This window comes from Schistocerca gregaria, chromosome 11, assembly GCF_023897955.1.
Source record: "Schistocerca gregaria isolate iqSchGreg1 chromosome 11, iqSchGreg1.2, whole genome shotgun sequence".
NCBI lineage: Eukaryota > Metazoa > Arthropoda > Insecta > Orthoptera > Acrididae > Schistocerca > Schistocerca gregaria.
In genome coordinates, this window is record NC_064930.1 from 100048974 (window position 1) to 100070465 (window position 21492).

Below are 21492 nucleotides of genomic sequence, written 5' to 3' on the forward strand. Positions count from 1 at the left end.
TGGGGAAGAGTTGTGTAAACCAATAATGTATGTGACCACCAATAAAATGTTGGTTCTACTATGTTTGTTACTGTCGGTTATTCCTCACTGTATTATCTCTATTATTCTACAGGTATTGCGTGATTTTTCTTTCAAGAATCAGAGGAGTACATGATTTTATTCTTCTTATCGTTCATACTTTCTAATATACAGGGTGCATCAAAAAAATGTATACACACTTTGAACTGTCATACACAATTTATTTCCCGTTCTACACGGTTAAATATCTGTGAGAAAGTAATGTTGTGTTTCTTCAACAGGTGGCAGCAGTGGGAAGGAAGTAACTGCAACATGGCAGACGTGCGATTGAGCTCTGAAGTGCGGAAGCAGATAATTAAGTGGTACTGGAAGTTTGAGAATGTAGCTGCGGTTTGAAGACAGTGGAGAAGAGAGTCTGGTACAGAACCACCTTCAAGGTTAACAATTACACGTCTATGAGACAAATTCGAAATTCGTGGAACAGTATGTGATGTGCATAAAGACCGATCAGAATGACCTCGTACAGCTACAAGTGACGATTCCACAACTGCGGTCTCGGAACTGTTTCAGCGTTCACCTCAAAAATCTTCAAGGCAAGCGGCACGTGAGAGCAATGTAAGTGCTAGTAGTGTTCTACGCATTCTGAAGAAAGGCAGGTTTCATGTGTACATTCCAAGGCTGGTGCAACAGCTAAGTGACGACGATCCAGATCAAAGGTTAGATTTTTGTGAAAGGGTTCAGGAGATGGTGAGAAGTGAACCGGGATTTATGGGTAGCATAATATGGTCGGATGAAGCCCAATTCAGACTCAATGGAACTGTCAATAGGCATAATTGTGTGTACTGGGCTGAAGATAATCCTCACATTACAGTTGAAAAGCCTGTGAATTTGCCTGGTGCAAATGTATGGTGTGGTTTGTCTGCAAGGGGATTCATTGGGCCTTTCCGCTTTGAAGGTACTGTTACTGGAGAAACGTACCTAACAATGCTTGCCGACTCCATATTCCCTGCCAATCATGCATTATATGGTAACGGTGAGTTATTTCCGACAAGGTGGTGCCCCACCGCGCTATCGTAGGGATGTGCGAGCATACCTGGATCACAATGTGCCAGGCCAGTGAATAGGACGCAGGGGACCAATCGAGTTTCCTGCACGCTCTCCAGACCTCACGCCACTGGATTTCTTCTTATGGGGGGCAGTAAAAGGTGAGCTGTACAAACGTAAACCACGTAACCTGGACACGCTTCGGAATGAGATTCAGGCGGTGTGCGCAGAAATCACATCGGACACTTTGGTACGATGTACAGAATCGGTGGTGACTTGTACTCAGAAATGAATTGATGCTGAAGGCCACCCAGTTTGAACATTAATCACATTTGCAAAGTACATTAGTTTTTCCAATTGGACTTCAAGCTTTCCATTTCCACAAATTTAACATTGGAGAATGGGAAATAAATTTTCTATGACGCTTCAAAGTGTGTATACATTTTTTTGATGCACCCTGTATAAACTACTTACAAAATGCCAAGAATGTACTAGAATAAATAAAATGTCTATAAAATGCCGCACTGTACAATGTACTCGTACTTGCGGCGAGACAGTTACAATTTCTGAAATCCATCGCCTGCGGCCTTAGGTCTGTGGAAGAGCACCACAGTCCTGGGTCCGTGGATAAACCACGAAAATCTGCCACATTACGCCACACACAGACAGACCCAGTCTGTGGGCAGATTGCTGAGACTAGATCCGACAGGCAGAGACGACACATTAGTGGGAAACTAAGGGCTTCAGATCGCCCGGCCCAATCCGTTATACATAACTGCAGAAACAGCCTGTGGTTTTGGCCTGTTGCAGAAGGCCTCTCCTGCGGGCAGTTATTCACATCACAGACACCGTAGGGACGAAATGAGACTGCGGTGATCACCCACACGACAGATAACTTGTGCAAATACTCTGAGAATCAATACTAATGAGGATAGGTAGCAACTCACCGTAACAAACAGACCCGAACTTTTCGACTCTGTATGTGGAGAACAGGGAATCAGTGATCATAAGGCCATTGCAGCATCCCTGAATATGAAAGTTAATAGGAATATAAAAAAAGGGAGGAAGGTATATCTGTTTAGCAAGAGTAATAGAAGGCTGATTTCAAACTACCTAACAGATCAAAACGAAAATTTCTGTTCCGACACTGACAATGTTGAGTGTTTATGGAAAAAGTTCAAGGCAATTGTAAAATGCATTTTAGACAGGTACGTGCAGAGTAAAACTGTGAGGGACGGGAAAAACCCACCGTGGTACAACAACAAAGTTAGGAAACTACTGTGAAAGCAAAGAGAGCTTCACTCCAAGTTTAAATGCAGCCAAAACCTCTCCGACAAACAGAAGCTAAACGATGTCAAAGTTAGCTTAAGGAGGGCTGTGCGTGAAGTGTTCAGTGAATTCGAAAGTAAAATTCTACGTACCAACTTGACAGAAAATCCTAGGAAGTTCTGGTCTTACGATAAACCAGTAAGTGGCTCGAAACAGCATATCCAGACACTCTGGGATGATGATGGCATTGAAACAGAGGATGACACGCGTAAAGCTGAAATACTAAACACCTTTTTCCAAAGCTGTTTCACAGAGGAAGACCACACTGCAGTTCCTTCTCTAAATCCTCACACAAATGAAAAAATGGCTGACATCGAAATAAGTGTCCAAGGAATAGAAAAGCAACTGGTATCACTCAACAGAGGAAAGTCCACTGGACCTGACGGGATACCAATTCGATTCTACACAGAGTACGCGAAAGAACTTGCCCCCCTTCTAACAGCCGTGTACCGCAAGACTCTAGAGGAACGGAAGGTTTCAAATGATTGGAAAAGAGCACAGGCAGTCCCAGTCTTCAAGAAGGGTCGTCGAGCAGATGCGCAAAACTATATACCTATATCTCTGACGTCGATCTGTTGTAGAATTTTAGAACATGTTTTTTGCTCAAGTATCATGTCGTTTTTGGAAACCCAGAATCTACTCTGCAGGAATCAACATGGATTCTGGAAACAGCGATCGTGTGAGACACAACTCGCTTTATTTGTTCATGAGATCCAGAAAATATTAGATTCAGGCTCCCAGGTAGATGCTATTTTTCTCGACTTCCGGAAGGCGTTCGATACAGTTCTGCACTGTCGCCTGATAAACAAAGTAAGAGCCTACGGAATATCAGACAAGCTGTGTGGCTGGATTGAAGAGTTTTTAGCAAACAGAACACGGCATGTTGTTATCAATGGAGAGACGTCTACAGATGTTAAAGTAACCTCTGGCGTGCCACAGGGGAGTGTTATGGGACCGTTGCTTTTCACAATATATATAAATGACCTAGTAGATAGTGTCGGAAGTTCCATGCGGCCTTTCGCGGATGATGCTGTAGTTTACAGGGAAGTTGCAGCATTAGAAAATTGTAGCGAAATGCAGGAAGATCTGCAGTGGATAGGCACTTGGTGCAGGGAGTGGCAACTGACCCTTAACATAGACAAATGTAATGTATAGCGAATACATGGAAATAAGGATCCTTTATTGTATGATTATATGATAGCAAACTGGAGTGGCAGACACTGAAAGGGAGGCGCTCTGCATCGCGATGTAGCTTGCTCGCCAGGTTTTGAGAGGGTGCATTTCTGGATGAGGTATCGAATATATTGCTTCCCCCTACTTATACCACCTGAGGAGATCACGAATGTAAAATTAGAGAGATTAGAGCGCACACAGAGGCTTTCAGACAGTCGTTCTTCCCGCGAACCATACGCGACTGGAACAGGAAAGGGAGGTAATGACAGTGGCACGTAAAGTGCCCTCCGCCACACGCCATTGGGTGGCTTGCGGAGTATAAATGTAGATGTAGAAGGACGATTGTTGAGCCACAGACAGGCACACAGAAAAGGCAATCACACTCGTACGACTAAATTTTCGGCCATGGCCTTTGTCAGAAAATGAGAGTGCGCACACATTCGTACGATCACTCGGACACAACTCGGGCACACACGACCATCAGCAGCTGCCAGGCTAATGGCGAGAAGTGGCGGCCGCAGTGACTGCAATCTGAGGGGAGGGGAGGAGCAGAAAGAATGAGAGAGTAGGGAAGCGGTGCACGTGCTCAGCTGCGCCCGGCCAGTGATGAAGCATGAGATGCTACTGAGACAAAAATGAGATTTTTCCAGTTTTTTTTTATATTTTTCCTTCCAAATTTCCCTGATACATTTGAAATTCCCTGATTTGCAGAACTGGCAACCCAGAATGTACACCTTGAATTGTCTCACATTCCTGTAGCTTCTCCTCCTCCATAGGAACTGCAGACCACAATGAATGAAAATATCGCTGTTTGTTATACAGGATGTCTAAAAAGACTTTCCCCAATTACATAAATTGATAACTCAGGCTAGAAGTAAGATACAAATATGAAACTTGTGTCGAGTTCACAACTATCAAAGTTTTTTTTCTGTTTTAGGTTCACAATACGTAAGTAGCGGATGAGTTCCAGTGCCCAAGAAGCCATGTTAACCAATCAGGAGAAGGCACAGTGTGTCCTGTGGTACCATGAGACATGATCACCAACCACAGTGCAGAAACACTTAGAGAAAACATTTGGAAGGAATCCACCTGATGTCAAGAGCATTAAATCTTGGTATGAGAAGGTCAAGAACACAGGATCAGTTGCTGACCTTCTGAGGTCTGGTCGACCGAGACCCTCGGCAGACAGGGTGGAAGCTGTAAGGCAGTCTTTCCTGCGAAGTCCGAAGAAATCGGTGGGCAGGGCCTCACATGAATTACAGATGCCAAAAAGCTCTCTCCGTGACATTTTACACAAACGTTTATTGTTTAGTGCATACAAAGTGCAAATCGTTCAGGCCTCGTTGCCCAATGACAGTACACGTCGATATGACTTTGCGCTCAAAATGCTATCACGTATTGAGGACGATGACAGTTCTCAGACGAATTGCCTTTTCCGACGAAATGACCTTTTTTTTTGTCAGTGGAGTAGTGAATCGCCATAATGTGCACATTTGGGGTTCTACGACCCCCTGGTGAGGTAATGGAGTGCACCAGAGGCAGTCCAAAGGTGAATGTTTGGTGTGCGCTATTGCACGATCAAATTATAGGGCCATTTTTCTTCACTGAGGCTACCGTCACACCTGCAGTGTATCTGGACATATTGCAGCTGTATGATGTTCCTCAGCTGCTTCAGTATCACCCCGATGTCTCGTTTCAACAAGACGGTGCACCGCCTCATTGGGGTTTGGACGTCCGTGCACATCTCGATATGACCTTTCGTGGGCGACGGATTGGTCGTGATGGGCCAACGGTTTGGGCTCCACACTCTCCTGACATAACCCCATTAGACTTCTTTTTATGGGGTTAAGCCGAGGACGAGGTCTGCCGAACATGTGTACCAGATCTTGGAACCTTGCGGCAACGGATAACCACAATCGTTGAATCGATCCCTCCAGTGATGTTGTTGTTGTTGGGATGTTTAAGGGGGACTAAACAGCTAAGGTCATCAGTCCCCCATTCCAAAAAACCGGCGAAACAAAATTTACGGAACAGGTAAAACCCCAAGGGGGGAGTAGACGCCCCTCCCCCCAGTCACTGAAAGAACACCAATGCGGCAGCGAACACTAGAGACAAGAAGAGTACAGACAAACACTTGACAGAAAGAAACGGAAGAAAATAAGAGGGTCGGAGACTGGTTGACTGACCATGGGAACAAAAATTGGGAAAGAGTCAACCACCCGAATACACACATTGAAATCTGCGACCAATGGGACACTCGAGGACATGATACACAGAAAGGGAAAGGGACAGGTCCCCCCTAAATGGAACCATAAAAAGGACTACCACGGATAAAATTTAAAACGTCGTCAGCCATGGAGGCATCGTCGCATAAAACCAAAGGCAACGTGTCCGGGAGATTAAAAGTCTGCCGAAGGGTGCGCAGGCGGGGACACTCCAACAAAATATGGGCGACCGTCAACCGGGACCCACACTGACACAGGGGGGATCCTCCTGACGAAAAAGATGTCCGTGCGTCAGGTAGGTATGGCCGATGCGGAGCCGACACAGGATGACAGAGTCCCTGCGAGAAGCCCGCAGGGAGGACTGCCACACATCGGTCGTCTCCTTAACAGCCCGCAGTTTATTCGGAGAAGTCAGGCTACGCCACTCGTCACGCCACATCTGAAGCACCTTACGGCGCAACGCCAGCTGCAAATCACGAGCCGGGAGGCCGATCGCCAAAGTGGGGGTGTCGACCGCCCCTTTGGCCAGCCTGTCGACACGTTCATTCCCCGGGATGCCAACGTGACCTGGCGTCCAAACAAAGACCACCGAACGACCAGAGCGGGTAATGGCAAAAACAGACTCCTGAATAAAGGATACCAGAGGAGAAGAGGTATAGCAGCGGTCGATAGCCTGGAGGCTGCTCAGGGAGTCACTGCAGATGACGATGGACGTACCTGAGCCGGAACGCATATGCTCAAGAGCGCGCAATATGGCCACCAACTCTGCAGTAAAAATACTGCAGCCAGCCGGCAAGGAGCGCTGTTCAACATGGGCAGCGTGAGCAAAAGCGTAGGCAGGACGACCATCCACCAGGGATCCATCAGTGTAGACAGGCTCACAGCCTGAAAATGAGGCGACGAGCGCAAGAAAACGGTGACGGAGGGCCACATGCGGAACCGAATCCTTGGGTTCCCGTGCCAAGTCCAGGCGAACGGACAGACGGGTCATACACCAGGGAGGCGTGGGTGCACAGGCCCGGAAGGGCGGCAGAAGAGGGAACGACCCCAGTTCAGACAGCAGGGACTGGACGCGGACAGCAATGGAAAGCCCAGACCTAGGTCGCCGGTCGGGCAGAGGGAGAACCCTGGCAGGGAAAAGCAGGCGATGATTGGGATGGCCCAGTGAGCAATGCACGTGGACAGCATAGTCGGCGAGCAGTCGGTGGCGGCGAATCCGCAGGGGGGGAACCCCGGCCTCCACCAGCAGACTATCCACGGGGCTCGTACGGAAAGCGCCAGTTGCAAGCCGAACCCCACAGTGGTGTATGGGGTCCAACAACGTCAACACTGAGGGCGATGCAGACCCATAGGCCAGGCTCCCATAATCAAGCCTGGACTGCACAAGGGCTCTGTACAATCGCAACAGCGTGCTGCGATCTGCACCCCAAGACGCATGGCTCAGGCAGCGGAGGGCGTTGAGGTGCTGCCAGCACTTTTGCTTCAGCTGAGTAATATGAGGAACCCACGTGAGCCGGGCATCAAAGACGAGTCCTAAGAAGCGGCTAGTGTCCACCACTTCAAGTAGGTGACCGTCGAGGTAAAGTTCCGGATGAGGGTGGACCGTCCGACGCCTGCAGAAGTGCATAACTCGAGTCTTGGCCGCAGAGAACTGAAATCCATGAGTCAGAGCCCATGATGCCGCCTTGCGAACGGCTGGTTGCAGCCTGCGTTCGGCGACTCCCGTAGTCGTTAAGCTAAATGAGATGCAGAAGTCGTCGGCATACAAAGAAGGAGACACCGACGACCCCACGGCTGCAGCCAGACCATTAATGGCCACTAGAAATAAGGAAACGCTCAACACCAAGCCCTGCGGGACCCCATTTTCCTGTATATAAGATGAACTAGAGGCGGCACCGACTTGCACCCGGAAAGAGCGGCGCAATAAAAAGTTTTGAAGAAAAGCTGGGAGCTGACCACGAAGACCCCACTCGCGCAATGTAGCAAGGATGTGATGCCTCCATGTTGTGTCATATGCCTTCCGCAGATCAAAAAATACAGCAACGAGATGCTGACGGCGGGAAAAGGCCGTACGGATAGCAGATTCCAGCCGCACCAAATTGTCCGCAGCAGACCGGCCCTGACGGAAGCCACCCTGGGATGGAGCGAGGAGACCGCGCGACTCAAGGACCCAACACAAACGCCGCCCCACCATACGTTCGAGCAATTTGCACAAAACGTTGGTTAGTGTAATGGGACGATAGCCGTCCACCGCCAGAGGGTCCGCACCGGGCTTCAAGATGGGAATGATAACACCCTCTCGCCATTGCGACGGGAACACGCCCTCGCTCCAAATGCGGTTAAAGATGGTGAGGATGTGCCTCTGGCAGTCCCTGGAGAGATGCTTCAGCATCTGCGCCTGGATGCAGTCCGGTCCTGGCGCTGTATCAGGGCAATTGGCGAGGGCAGCGAGGAATTCCCTCTCGCTGAAAGGAGCATTGTATGTTTCAGAACGACGTGTGTGGAACGATAACTGCGTCCGCACGGCGCGCTCCTTTAGAGAGCGAAAGGCAGGAGGGTAAGTTGCAGTCGCAGAGCTCGTAGCAAAGTGCATGGCAAGGTGGTCAGCAATGGTGGCAGCGTCCGTGCAGACAGCGCCGTCCAGGGAGATTCCAGGGACACCCATAGGGGCCTGGTATCCATAAATCCGCCGGATGCGGGACCACACGAGCGACGGGGAGACACGGGAGTCCAAGGATGAAATGTACCTCTCCCAGCATTCCTACTTACGCCGTGCAATAAGACGACGGGCCAAGGCACGGAGCTTCTTAAAGGCGATGAGGGTCTCCAGAGACGGGTGCCGCTTATGACGCTGGAGAGCCCGCCTACGGTCGCGAATAGCCTCAGCAATCTCCGGCGACCACCAGGGGACAGACTTCCTCCGAGGGAGTCCAGAAGAGTGAGGGATGGCAGTCTCGGCCGCAGAAATAATTGACGAGGTCAAGACACGGACCACCTCGTCAATGTCACCCTGTGGGAGAGAAGCAATGGTGGCAGCGGAAGTAAAAGCCGGCCAGTCAGCCCTGTTGAGAGCCCAGCGGGGCAGGCGCCCAGAAGAATGACACTGGGGCAGTGACAAATAGATGGGAAAATGGTCACTACCACACAGATCAGGATGCACTCTCCAGTGAAGGGATGGGACAAGTCCGGGGCTGCAAAGAGAGAGATCGATGGCCGAGAACGAGCCATGGGCCACACTGAAATGCGTGGGAGCACCGGTGTTCAAGAGGCTAAGGTCGAGCTGAGCCAACACATGCTCCACAGCGCGACTGCGGTCATCGGAGACAGTCCCACCCCATAGAGGGTTGTGGGCATTGAAATCGCCCAGAAGCAGCAATGGCGGCGGGAGTTGAGCCAGCAGCGCAGCCAAGACATGTCGGGGGAGTTGCCCATACGGAGGAACGTAAACAGAGCAAACAGTAATAGCCGGCGAGAGCTCAATCCTGACAGCGACTGCCTCTAAAGGCGTCAGAAGGGGTACTGGTGAGCTACAGACAGAGTGGTGAACAAAGAGGCAAACTCCTCCTGAAGCTCGTTGACAGTCAGTGCGGTTCTTATAGTATCCCCGATAACCGCGAAGGGCAGGGGTCCGCATTGCTGGAAACCAAGTTTCCTGAAGAGCAATGCACAGAACAGGGGAAACACTCAGAAGCATCCGGAGCTCAGGCAGGTGGCGGAAATAACCGCCGCAATTCCACTGGAGAATGGAAGCAGGAAGGGACTGGGAGGGCGTGAAGGCGACTAAGAGGCAGACGGCGCCGCAGAGTCAACGGCCGCCACTGAGCGAGAGTCAGCTGTGTCCATAGGAGAGGTCCCCGATGGTTCCGTGAGGGCGAGATCCGCGGCAGAGGCGAGGATCTCCACCGCATCCCCAGAGCCAGAGCTATTGACAGCAGGCGGTACTGAAACTGCCGGAGCGTCCTTCTTCTTGGACACGTTCCGGTCCTTCTTCTCGCGTCTGTCCTTTGGCTTAGAGGGCTGGGAGAGTTTCTCTGAAGGAGCGTCGGAGGCTGACGACGACGCAGAAGCCCTACGACCAGCAGGTGGATGAACCTTCAGCCATTGGCTGACATCCGGCGGGGTAGCAGAAGAAACGGAAGAAGGGAGGGCCCCGAGGGACCCATTCCGCGAGAGAGGAGCCGGCAGAGACGACGCCGGCGGAGACGACGCCGGCAGAGAAGGGGGAGGGGGAGGGATCGAGCCCCCTGGTTTTGGAGCAGATGTCACTCCTGAAGCATGTGCGGGGGGAGTGACAGAAGGGGGTTTGCCCCCAACTGCTAAGGGGGCAACAGAGGAAGGCTTGCCCCCAGACACGAGGGAGGCAGACAGAGATGGACGGCCCCGAGGGCCAACTGAAGGCGGCACAGAGGAGGCGACAACTGCCGCCCGCGAGGGCGACATAACGTAGCTGCAGCATAAGAAGTTTGAAGAGGGACAGGATGCAACCTTTCAAATTTCAGTTTTGCCTCGCGATAAGTAAGCCGGTCCAGGGTCTTAAATTCCATAATCTTCCGCTCCTTATGAAGAATGGGGCAGTCCAGCGAGCATGGAGAGTGGTGTTCCCCACAGTTGACACAGACAGGCGGAGGCGCACATGGAGAATCGGGATGAGAGGGGCGTCTGCAATCTCGACATGTGGCGCTGGATGGGCAACGGGAGGACATATGCCCAAACTTCCAGCACTGGAAGCACCGCATCGGGGGAGGGACATATGGCTTGACGTCACAACGGTAAACCATTACCTTGACCTTCTCAGGCAATACAGCACCCTCGAAGGCCAAGATAAAGGCACCGGTGGCCACCCTGTTGGTCTTAGGTCCTCTGTGCACACGACGGACAAAATGCACACCACGTCGTTCCAAGTCAGCTCTCAGCTCGTCATAACAAGAGGTCGCGATGGTAAATAATCCCCTGAACCATATTTAAGCTACTGTGGGGAGTGACGGTAACAGGGACGTCTCCCAGCTTATCACACAAGAGCAACGCCCGTGACTGGGCTGGGGAGGACGTCTTGAGGAGGATGGACCCATTCCTCATTTTAGACAAACCTGCCACTTCCCCAAACTTATCCTCCAGGTGTTCCACAAAAAACATAGGCTTTGTCGAAAGAAAGGAGTCACCATCAGTCCTGCTGCAGACAAGGTATTGTGGTACATAAGGCTCCTGCTTGGCACTAGATCTGCGTCCCTCCCATGGCGCAGCCAAAGAGGGGAACGACTGAGGATCATATTGTGCAGCATCGAATTCAATTTTGCCTCGCTTAGAGACGCTGGTGGCAGTGCGACCACCAGCTTGGTGAGATTTATTGCGCTTCATTGTGCCACATCCGCCCAGATGCCACCTACTCCGAACGAGGGCTCTCCCCAAGGGCGCCACCCAGCCAAAGCAACGGGTACCTGGCCGATATCCCATTGCCCGGAGTCCCCGTGCCCCAGACAAGATGGGCACATACTCCTTGGCATGCATGGGGAGGAAACAGCTCTGGCATCTGTAGTGCGATCCCTGCGTGGTCAGGGAGCTACCACCAAGAGGGTACATGATGACCCCACCACAACGGACTGGCTACCGTGCTGGATTTTAGGTGTTGAAAGGGTCCACAGTTGCCGTGGGCGCTAAGAAGGGGATTGCGCACAAGACGAGGAGGCAACCCAGAAGACATGGGGTGTAAATCCCTCCACACGACAATAGATAGCATGCAAGATGGAGGTGCACGATGGACCAATAGAAAAACACCACGTAAGGTGTCCTTGCCCAAATGGCACGCACTAACAACGGAAATTTTGAAAATGGCAGGTCAAACCCAAGTGGGGACCATCACATAAGGCCGAAACTTTGAAGACTCCTTTTAGTCGCCTCTTACGACAGGCAGGAATACCGCGGGCCTATTCGTACCACCGAACGCGCAGGGGGGCCTCCAGTGATGTTGGCTAAATTGTGGACAGAAATTGAATATCGCCTAGATGTGCTACGTGCTACTGAGGATGCTCACGTGGAAGTTTACTGATTTGTGAAAAAAGCTTTGATAGTTTGTAAACAATTAGACACCAGTTTCATATTTGTATCTTACTTCTAGCCTGAGTTATCAATTTATGTAATGAGGGAAAGACTTTTCAGACACCCTGTATATTTAAATGATCTAATGGACAATGTCAAAAGCTCCCTGTGGCTGTCTGTATATGGTGCCGTTGTGGACACCTACTAGTGGACAGTAATATGGGGTGTGTCCACCCGTCACCTGTATGGTGATGTACACTCTGCTGGGGACAATTTCAGTGAGGTGTCTGAATGTCTGTGGAGGAATGGTAACCCATTATTCCTCAACAGCAAAAATCATAGGTGCTAGTGATTTTGGATGCTCACACCCAGAGCACAATCGACACTCTAACTTACCCCACACACGTTCCACTGGGTTAGTGTCAGGAGTCTGGGCAAGGGCACCCCATTTCAGGAATATTACTGTGCACAAACCACTGCATCACACATGTTGCTTAAATGTGACCAATCATTTACTGCCTCGGAACTGTTCCTCCACTGTACACATAAGTCAATGCTGTAAAGTATGTCCACATCCTTCTGCATTTAGTGTTTTCTTAAGCACAATAAAGTGACCATACCCTAACACCAAAAACAGCCGCATACCCTAACACCCCCCCCCCCCCCCCCGAACTTTACTGTCGGCACCTCACGTCACGGCAAGTAATGTTCTGCAGACATCGGTGAAACACAAACCCTTCCACAGCAGTGCTGGAGGATACACACGGTACAGCATAATTCGCCACTCGGAATCACTCATTTCCAGTCTCCACAGTGCAGCAGCATCACTCTTACCGTCACCTAAATTTCCAGAATGAAATTCTCACTCTGCAGCGGAGTGTGCGCTGATATGAAACTTCCTGGCAGATTAAAACTGTGTGCCCGACCGAGACTCGAAATCGGGACCTTTGCCTTTCGCGGGCAAGTGCTCTACCCTAGAGCACTTGCCCGCGATAGGCAAAGGTCCCGAGTTCGAGTCTTGGTCGGGCACACAGTTTTAAACTGCCAGGAAGTTGCTAAATTGTCACCCCTTTCTTTTTAACTTCCTACACACAGTCACTGTGCTACATGGACTGCTAGTGGCACTTTGGAATTCACAAACAATTCCTTCCACTGACTTTGTGTGTTTTTTACACTCACTCTCCGCAATGCTAGATGGTGCCTGTCCTCCATCAGTACAAGATGACTGTGCACTCTTAGGCTACCTGTGGTTGTGTTTCTAATTCAAAATCACATCACTGACAGTCCACTAGGGTAACATTACTCACTAGTCCACGTTCAATGTCTCTCGTACACTACGAACATGTTGTGAAATACAAGATCTGTGAAGGATCACTGCTTGGTGCAGGCATTGGCAGTCGACTCTCAATGTAAATAAATATAATATAATGCACACAAACAGTTGGAACTGTGACTTACCAAACAAAAGCACTGGCAGGTCGATAGACACACAAACAAACACAAACATACACACAAAATTCAAGCTTTCACAACAAACCGTTGCTTCATCAGGAAAGAGGGAAGGAGAGGGAAAGACGAAAGGATGTGGGTTTTAAGGGAGAGGGTAAGGAGTCATTCCAACCCCGGGAGCGGACTTACCTTAGGGGGAAAAAAGAACAGGGATACACTCGCGCGCACACACGCACACACATCCATCTGCACATACACAGACACAAGCAGACATTTGTGAAGGCAAAGAGTTTGGCTCCGGGGATTGGAATGACTCCTTACCCTCTCCCTTAAAACCCACATCCTTTTGTCTTTCCTTCCCTCTTTCCTGAAGAAGCAACCGCTGGCTGCGAAAGCTTGAATTTTGTATGTATGTTTGTGTGTCTATCGACCTGTCAGCGCTTTTGTTTGGTAAGTCATATATATATATATATATATATATATATATATATATATATATATATATATATATATAATAGAAAGAAACTTCCACGTGGGAAAAATATATTACTCTTTGCCTTTAAATATGTCTGCTTGTGTCTGTGTATGTGCGGATGGATATGTGTGTGTGTGTGTGTGTGTGTGTGTGTGTGTGTGTGTGTGCGTGCGTGCGCGCGCGCGCGCGCGCGCGCGCGCGCGCGCGCGCGCCGCGAGTGTACATCTGTCCTTTTTTTCCCCTAAGGGAAGTCTTTCCGCTCCCGGGATTGGAATGACTCCTTAGCCTCTCCCTTAAAACCCACATCCTTTCGTCTTTCCCTCTCGTTCCTGAAGAAGCAACCATCGGTTGCGAAAGCTAGCAATTCTGTGTGTTGTGTTTGTGTGTTTTGTTCATGTGCCTGTCTGCCGGCGCTTTCCCGCTTGGTATATATATATATATATATATATATATATAGAGAGAGAGAGAGAGAGAGAGAGAGAGAGAGAGAGAGAGATGCTTTCCCGCATGGTATATATATATATATATATATATATATATAGAGAGAGAGAGAGAGAGAGAGAGAGAGAGAGAGAGAGACAGCAGAAGTGTAATGTATGCGACACTAACGAAACAACCGTGGGAAATTGGGGGTTTTAGGGAGGGGACAAGCAAAATATAACAGTAAAAAAAAGACACACCATGATCCCAAAACACACAAGATAACAAACAAAAATAATTACAAAATTTCCAGGAATCAGACACTTCCCTTGACCTATATAGGTCAACTGCAGCTGACAATACCAAAACACCAACGCCTACAGCAAAAACTACAGAAATTGGAATCAGACATTTCCCTTGACCACAGCTGATGATACCGAAACACCAGTACCTACATATAAAAATACGAAAATTTGAATAGGTCATTTCCCTCGACCTATACTATACTATAAATACTGATACGAAAAAACCAACACCTACAACTACAAAAAACAAAACCACAACACCTCAAAAATTCAAAACTCAAACATCCCTACGTAAATTAAAACACATACAATACACAATAAATACTAAACATTAAAACTTGAGAAAAATAGACCCAAAAAAACAATTACCTACAACCAACAAATTTCAGCATCGCAAAGTAGGTTGGTCATCCTAAAAACACACACACACACCGTAATGCCGTCACATACCACAACAACACCCTTACGTCAAAGGTCAAAGCAGATGGGTGGAATCGGACTCTTCCGCTGACCACAAAAAACTCAACAGTAACAACCATTACATAACTTTTGCTGAATATTTACTTCTACAAACAATGGACACATTCTCGCATCAGACTAGTTGACAAATAGTCACCTCAAAACGGAGATCCAGTACATAACTTTTGCTGAAAATGTATTTCTGCAGACAATGGACACATTCAACAATCAAATTATGTGACAAAAAGTTCTTATTACTCCTTCTACAGAATTTGTGAACTGAGCTGTTAGATGGTAAAAGTGGGCCATATTATTTACAACAAATTTCAGAGCAGGATAAATACCCCAGAACCAATATTCAGTATACACAGTTCTTTAAACACGTTTCTCAAAGACACTCCATAATTCAAACTATAAATACATCATATTACATGTTTTTAGATTCAGAATGTCCTATCTTTGCACGTTGAGTTGGCCCATATTACCATACTACACGGTTACGAATGTCAGAAAAATATGCCATTTTTATGTCACCTATCCCTGAAAATATACACATTGTTAAAAAAGAAGTTTTGTTATGTGGTATGTCCCTCTCACCTGAATCTATAACTAATTTGTAATTTCATGACTTAAACACTATCAATGTTTTCTTTCTACAAGTATTCCCTTTATAAATTAACATGTGGAAACTTTAGAAATTTAATACAACTAGTCTTTTCAAATCTTAATGAAAGTCAACTGGCTTCAAACAGTTCATTAAGGTCCCTCAAATTTTTGCTAGCCCTTCTTAAAACTGCATTTGACTTGCTATTTACAAAAACAATTATATCATCTACAAATTTAAATAAACAAAGTTAAATAAACTGATACCAGCACTTAGCAATGACAGACATAACAGCTTGTTAATGCTCAACAACAAGCACAATTTTAGGAGCTGTCATTAACGAGGATATATGATGCGCCTGCAAGCTTCAGCATCTCATTTTTACATTTCCAAGTTCTCTACCTGTGATGATGTATGTCGTGTGTCACTAACTTCTTTCATTTGACTACTGAATTCCTGACCACCCCCACCCCCAAAAATCTCATTTGATTTTGGAAAAAGAAAGAAGGTGCTTCAGTAGTTCAAATTTTGACAGAAATGGTATAGAGAAACACACGTCTCCAAGTGTAATATCATTTACTGAAAACTATGCTAAAAATGCACTTATGGTGTACCGCAGGTTTTCTGTTGTGTGGTACAGTTGGTAGTTTTCTGTATGGTGGATAATCAGTAGTGAACACAGTAATCATGAGTTGGATGACTAGATGAGATCGTGGAACCAATGGAGAAATAGTATTCGATAAACAGTATTATTGTGAGGCTGATTGTATGAAATTATGTAATGGCATAATGAAATATATTGTACAGAAAACTGCCACGCAAAACTTAAACTGCAATCTCTGCTTGTTGCCTAATCACCATCTCATAAATTATGACATGCCCCACAAAGTTTACAAAATAATCATAGGGCTACACTACAGAGCTGTCTATCACCACAGCCAGTTTTTCTCTACATACATTCATTGTCTTTGCCAATTCACAACTAGACAGTACGATTTCACCCTAACCTAGATCTCAGGATATGCTGCAGATGAGTTTGTAGCCACAACCAGTTTCCTTACATTAACATTTGTTGGCTTTGACAATTCACATTCAAACTATAACATTGGAATATGATAATATCTAAAAAAAATCCTGTCATAATCTGAGAAACTAGCAATACGAGAAATAAATATGAAAATCTCACAATCCATAACAGTCAAATCAATAATCGTCTCTCTCATGCTCTTCATGCCCAAAACAAAAGTAATCAATTCTCTTCTGCTGCAACAAGTCATTAGACACAGGAGTACTCTTTGGCTCTCAAATACTGTCATCACTAAATTGGCTAAAAACAATCATTAATGTCTGCCAACAGCAGCAAGCAAAAGAACAGCTGCAGTACACAGAGAGTGCACTTCCGCCAAAGCTTCTATTCAATATCTTTCTCCAGTTATGAAATATTAGTGGTGTTGTTATGAGTTGGAGATTAGCCTGCATATGGGAAACTGTAGCTTAAAAGTGTGGAACATTCATTCCTTGCTCCGTGTTAAACAGAATCCCACAAGGAGGAGAACAACTCAAGGTATATTTTAACATAAAACAACTACGGATACTCAATCCGCACACCATATTAACAATACAGTATTACTGTACTGATTAATGCTATTCATGTTTATGCCAGCTAAATTTATTTATTGGTGCTGGGGACCTAAGACTGGACAACAATAAAAATAGTGGACGATTCCTTAATTATTACATATATTTCTTGAAATGTTTGCACACATCAGTTTTAGCAAAAGGTAATAGTACACAATATTTTATTACTCTACACACTTTATAAAAGACAACCTTAATTGGTGCTATGGCAGAAGCTGACAAAGTAGTCGACGGTCGATTTGATATTGATCCTGTCCATTTATTATTTCTGTGGACTTGGGTAATGCATTACATAGATTGATGCTGGGATGGAGTAAACCTTTCTGCACTAGTGCTGCATTTGTCTGCCATATATTTATAACATATGATTGTCTTGTGTAGTAATTGTGTATAGATTCATTATAGGCAATGGAAGGAATGTTACTGTTTGCTTTATAATAATTACATTTCCTAATGCAGTATGTAAAGGCATAGAAGTGACATTACTTTTTTCCCCCAAGTAGTTGCCCACCCATTCCATTAGGTAAATAATCTTTTTCTGTATTGTAAATGATGTCAAACTTTGCTCCCCAGTTTCCCCAAAAGTTACACTACATTTCAATACCAAGTTTTAGTTCTGTTTACAAAATTGAACTAAATGTTGCAAAGTGTGTTTAAATATGACGCGAAAATAAACTTAGGCTTACTACAACGTACACTCGGCATTAACGTTCATTGGCTTAGCCAACTCATATGAGCCTTCCAATCTTACCTAGACCTCAGGCTACGCTACAGGTCAGTGTATAACTACAATCCAGTTTCGAATCTCAGAGCTAATACACAGGAACTACATTGGAAACAGGGTATAAAAATTCGAAGATACATAACAAAGCGCTGCAAGATTTATGGTTCCCTACAAGTCTATTATGAATAACGATAGGTGCTGCCTAAAAGTCACAAAATATGGACATGCTAGAATTCACCGCAGACGAGCGTTAATTGAGTTGCTCTCTTTCTTACATGAGGGGTAAGTTTTCACAGGCGACACGGATACCACTCGGTCGAATCTCTGCACCCGCTGACGCGAGTCTCTCGGCAATACTGTTGCACGGCATCGCAAGCTACTTCCTGCCCTCTGCGCGCACGCGAACACTCCTCTTTTTTTCTGGCTTTCAGGCAGTTATTTTTTGCGCTAGCCCCATCAATACAAGTCACGTTCAATCATCGCCGCTTAACCAATCCAGTCAACTTCGTCTGTCAATTACTGTCAAGGTCGCGTCAAGACAAGTCGTTTATATTTCTTGACGTTAGCAGCTTCTTGAGATCCTCTCTAAGCGACGACAAACTGCAAGAGCACGTAAATTCTGAAGACAAGTACGAATTCTGAAGACCAGCGGTATGTTATAAGGCAGTGCTGCTTTACCTTTCGAAAGAAGGCGTTGTTTAACGTTCCCGCGGATTTCTCCTCACATCTGTTCTGCGCTAGGATTAGAAAGCTGTCGTGGACTGGGGCCACTTGCCTTGCACTTCGTCCTCTCCCCCCATCAGGTACTTTCGGACTCCGACCTAGAGTCATTATTACGCCCGCTGTATCTTCTTGCTGAATCACTGTACAAAACTCACTTAGCTATAAACAAAACACACGGTTTCAAAACATTCGTGACCCCACTTCATGCAGTGCCAATGACCTTACGCCAAAGATACGCCAGTCGTAATCAACTTATGACGCGCTGGGGCTACGTTTTGGAAATGTGCCAGCAGAAATAAAATAAATAGGCCTGTTCTCAGTAGCTGCGCAGAGGCGCGTAGAAGTCACAGCGTTTTCTGAACTTCTTGCTTAATTTACCATCGTTGGTGTTGCATAACACAAATAATTTACTGAATTTATCCTGGCAACGAAGCGCGGTGAACACGGTAGCGAGCTTTTCAAAGCATTTTTTTTTTTTTTAATTATGAGAGGCTCTCTTGGTTCGCTGATTCCTGCCGGCTTTTTCTCATCTCTCATTCTCATTCCTGAAGTAGAGAGTGAACCGATAACAGAACGTGTGCTCTTTTTTGCCATAGGCTGGCCGACTGTATGGTCGGATGTCGGAAAGTGTCAGAAAATAACGCGAAAAAGGTGCGCGGTAGAAGTTTACGCGTCATCGGCAGAGTCAATATTTCGAAAATAAATTAAATGCATTTTTTGGCCTTCATAATTTGAAAAGATGACAATTATAGCAAGATACAGTAACATTTAATCTTGATCAGGCACCCTCTGTAGAGGAGACATCCAAAATCAAACGAAAGTAAGACACTATAGTGTTGTTCTTAAATCTGTCCCTTTCGCTACCTGTTTAACCATGCTCTGGAGAGAAAGATAATACGACTGTATTTTATGGTGCTTATTACTTCTGTCACCAACGGCATTGTTTGTTAATGTGAAGCTGCAAATAGCTGTGTAGTGCATAGCACAAGGTACACCACAGGTTTCTTCCCGTTCCATTCAGGTTTTGAGCGTGTGAAGAACGACTGTTTAAATGCCTCTGTGTTCGCTATAATTAACTTAACCTTTTCCTATCGGAGCGGTACTAGAGGATTATAGTATAGTCATCATTACAGTATATTCGTCATTTAAGTTGGCTCTTGAAACTTTATACCTAGCCTTCCTTGGCATAGTTTACATCTATCTCCAAGTGTCTGCCATTTCACTTTCTTCATCATCTCTGTGACACTCTCCCACAGGTGAAAGAAACCTGTTACCAATCGTGTTGTCCTCCCTATGCTTTCAATATCGCCTGTTGGTATTATTGGTATGAGTCCTATTCATCTGATTGTGAGCAACATTCCAGGGTGGGTTGCTATGCAATATCCTTTGGAGACGATTGCATTGCCCCAGTATTCTACCAGTGAACTGCAGTAAGCCTACGTGATTGTTCCATTTCATATCCCTACAAACTGTTGCACCTACATATATGTATTAGTTGACACATTCCAGATGTGGCCCGTTGATACTGTAATCATAGAATAATACTTTTGTTTCGTTTTTCGAAGGGCGCCGTTTTGTATTTTTGAACATTTAAAGTAAATTGCAAACCTTTGCATCACTTTGAAATCTTCAGGATATGACTGAATGTTTGTGCAGCGTTTTTTTAGACAGCACCTCATTATAGATAGCTACATCGTGTGCAAAGAGTAATATTCTCCGCAACACGTACAACAGGGGTCACATCACACGTTCCCTGGGCACACCTGAAGATACTTCTACATATCTCTCCACTCTCCATACAAGGTTGTATTCCCTGCGTCCTTTCTGACAAAAATTCTTCAACACAGTCAAAAATTATGATTGATAACAGATGCGATCGTATTTTTGATAAGCGTATGTGTGGTACTGCGTCATACGCTTTTTCGGAATTTGATAATATTACCTATATCTGACGCATTTTATCATGCATTCACAAGCATTATTTGTGCGCAATCGCTTTTAGATTAGATTAGATTACATACTTAGTCACCCAGTTCTTTGCCCAAGCTTCCGCAAGGATATCTTGAATTCATGCAGCGATAATTGTAGAGTAAATCAAGATCTAAAAATTATTAATTTGTGTTACATGCTTCTTGATTTCAAAACTCGTAACTGTGCGTTATAAATTACCCCCGAATATACGAGGCCTTATGATACTGTGGAATGAAAGTATGGGAAGTATTCCAAATATTTAAAATCATCTGCTCTAACGACATTCGATTTCCAAACGTACCTGTCCTTCGCTTACTTCCTCTCTCCCTCATAGGTCGCAAGCGATACTAATAATGGCTGCTTGAGATGGTTTCGTAGAAAAGAAAGTGTTCTGTAAAGTAGATGTTAGACGCGCATCACATTATTGCTTAATTCTTCTTGTTGTGTCCTACAGTCCAGAGACTGGTTTGATGCACCTCTCCATGCTACTCTATCCACTGCAAGTTTCTTCATCTCCCAGTACCTACTGCAACCTACATCCTTCTGAATCTGCTTAGTGTATTTATCTATTAGACTCCCTCTGCGATTTTTACCCTCCACGCTGCTCTCCAGTACTAAATTGGTGATCCCTTGATTCCTCAGAACATGTCCTACCAACCGATCCCTTCTTCTGGTCAAGTTATGCCACAAACTTCTCCTCTCTCTAATTCTATTCAATACCTCCTCATTAATTATGTGATCTACCCATCTCATCTTTAGCATTCTTCTATAGCACCACATTTCGAAAGCTTCTATTCTGTTCTTGTCCAAACTATTCAGCATCCACGTTTCACTTCCATACATGGCTACACACCATACAAATACTTTCAGGAACGACTTCCTGACACTTAAATCTATACTCG

The 21492-nt window shown here is 46.1% G+C and overlaps 1 protein-coding gene across 4 annotated transcripts in view; it reads right to left on the reverse strand.

The window, feature by feature from the left end:
• LOC126295101 (peroxisomal carnitine O-octanoyltransferase) overlaps positions 1–18921 on the reverse strand; it is a 166259-nt gene extending 147338 nt beyond the window's left edge. Inside the window, exon 1 of one of the 4 annotated variants that reach the window (XM_049987357.1) lies at positions 18575–18921. The gene's annotated coding sequence lies outside the window, so the exon portion shown is untranslated. Of the gene's footprint in view, positions 1–18171; positions 18454–18574 lie in introns of those variants that run through there. The other 3 variants (XM_049987354.1, XM_049987355.1, XM_049987356.1) reach the window with 3 other exon arrangements.
• Positions 18922–21492: the final 2571 nt, after the last annotated feature.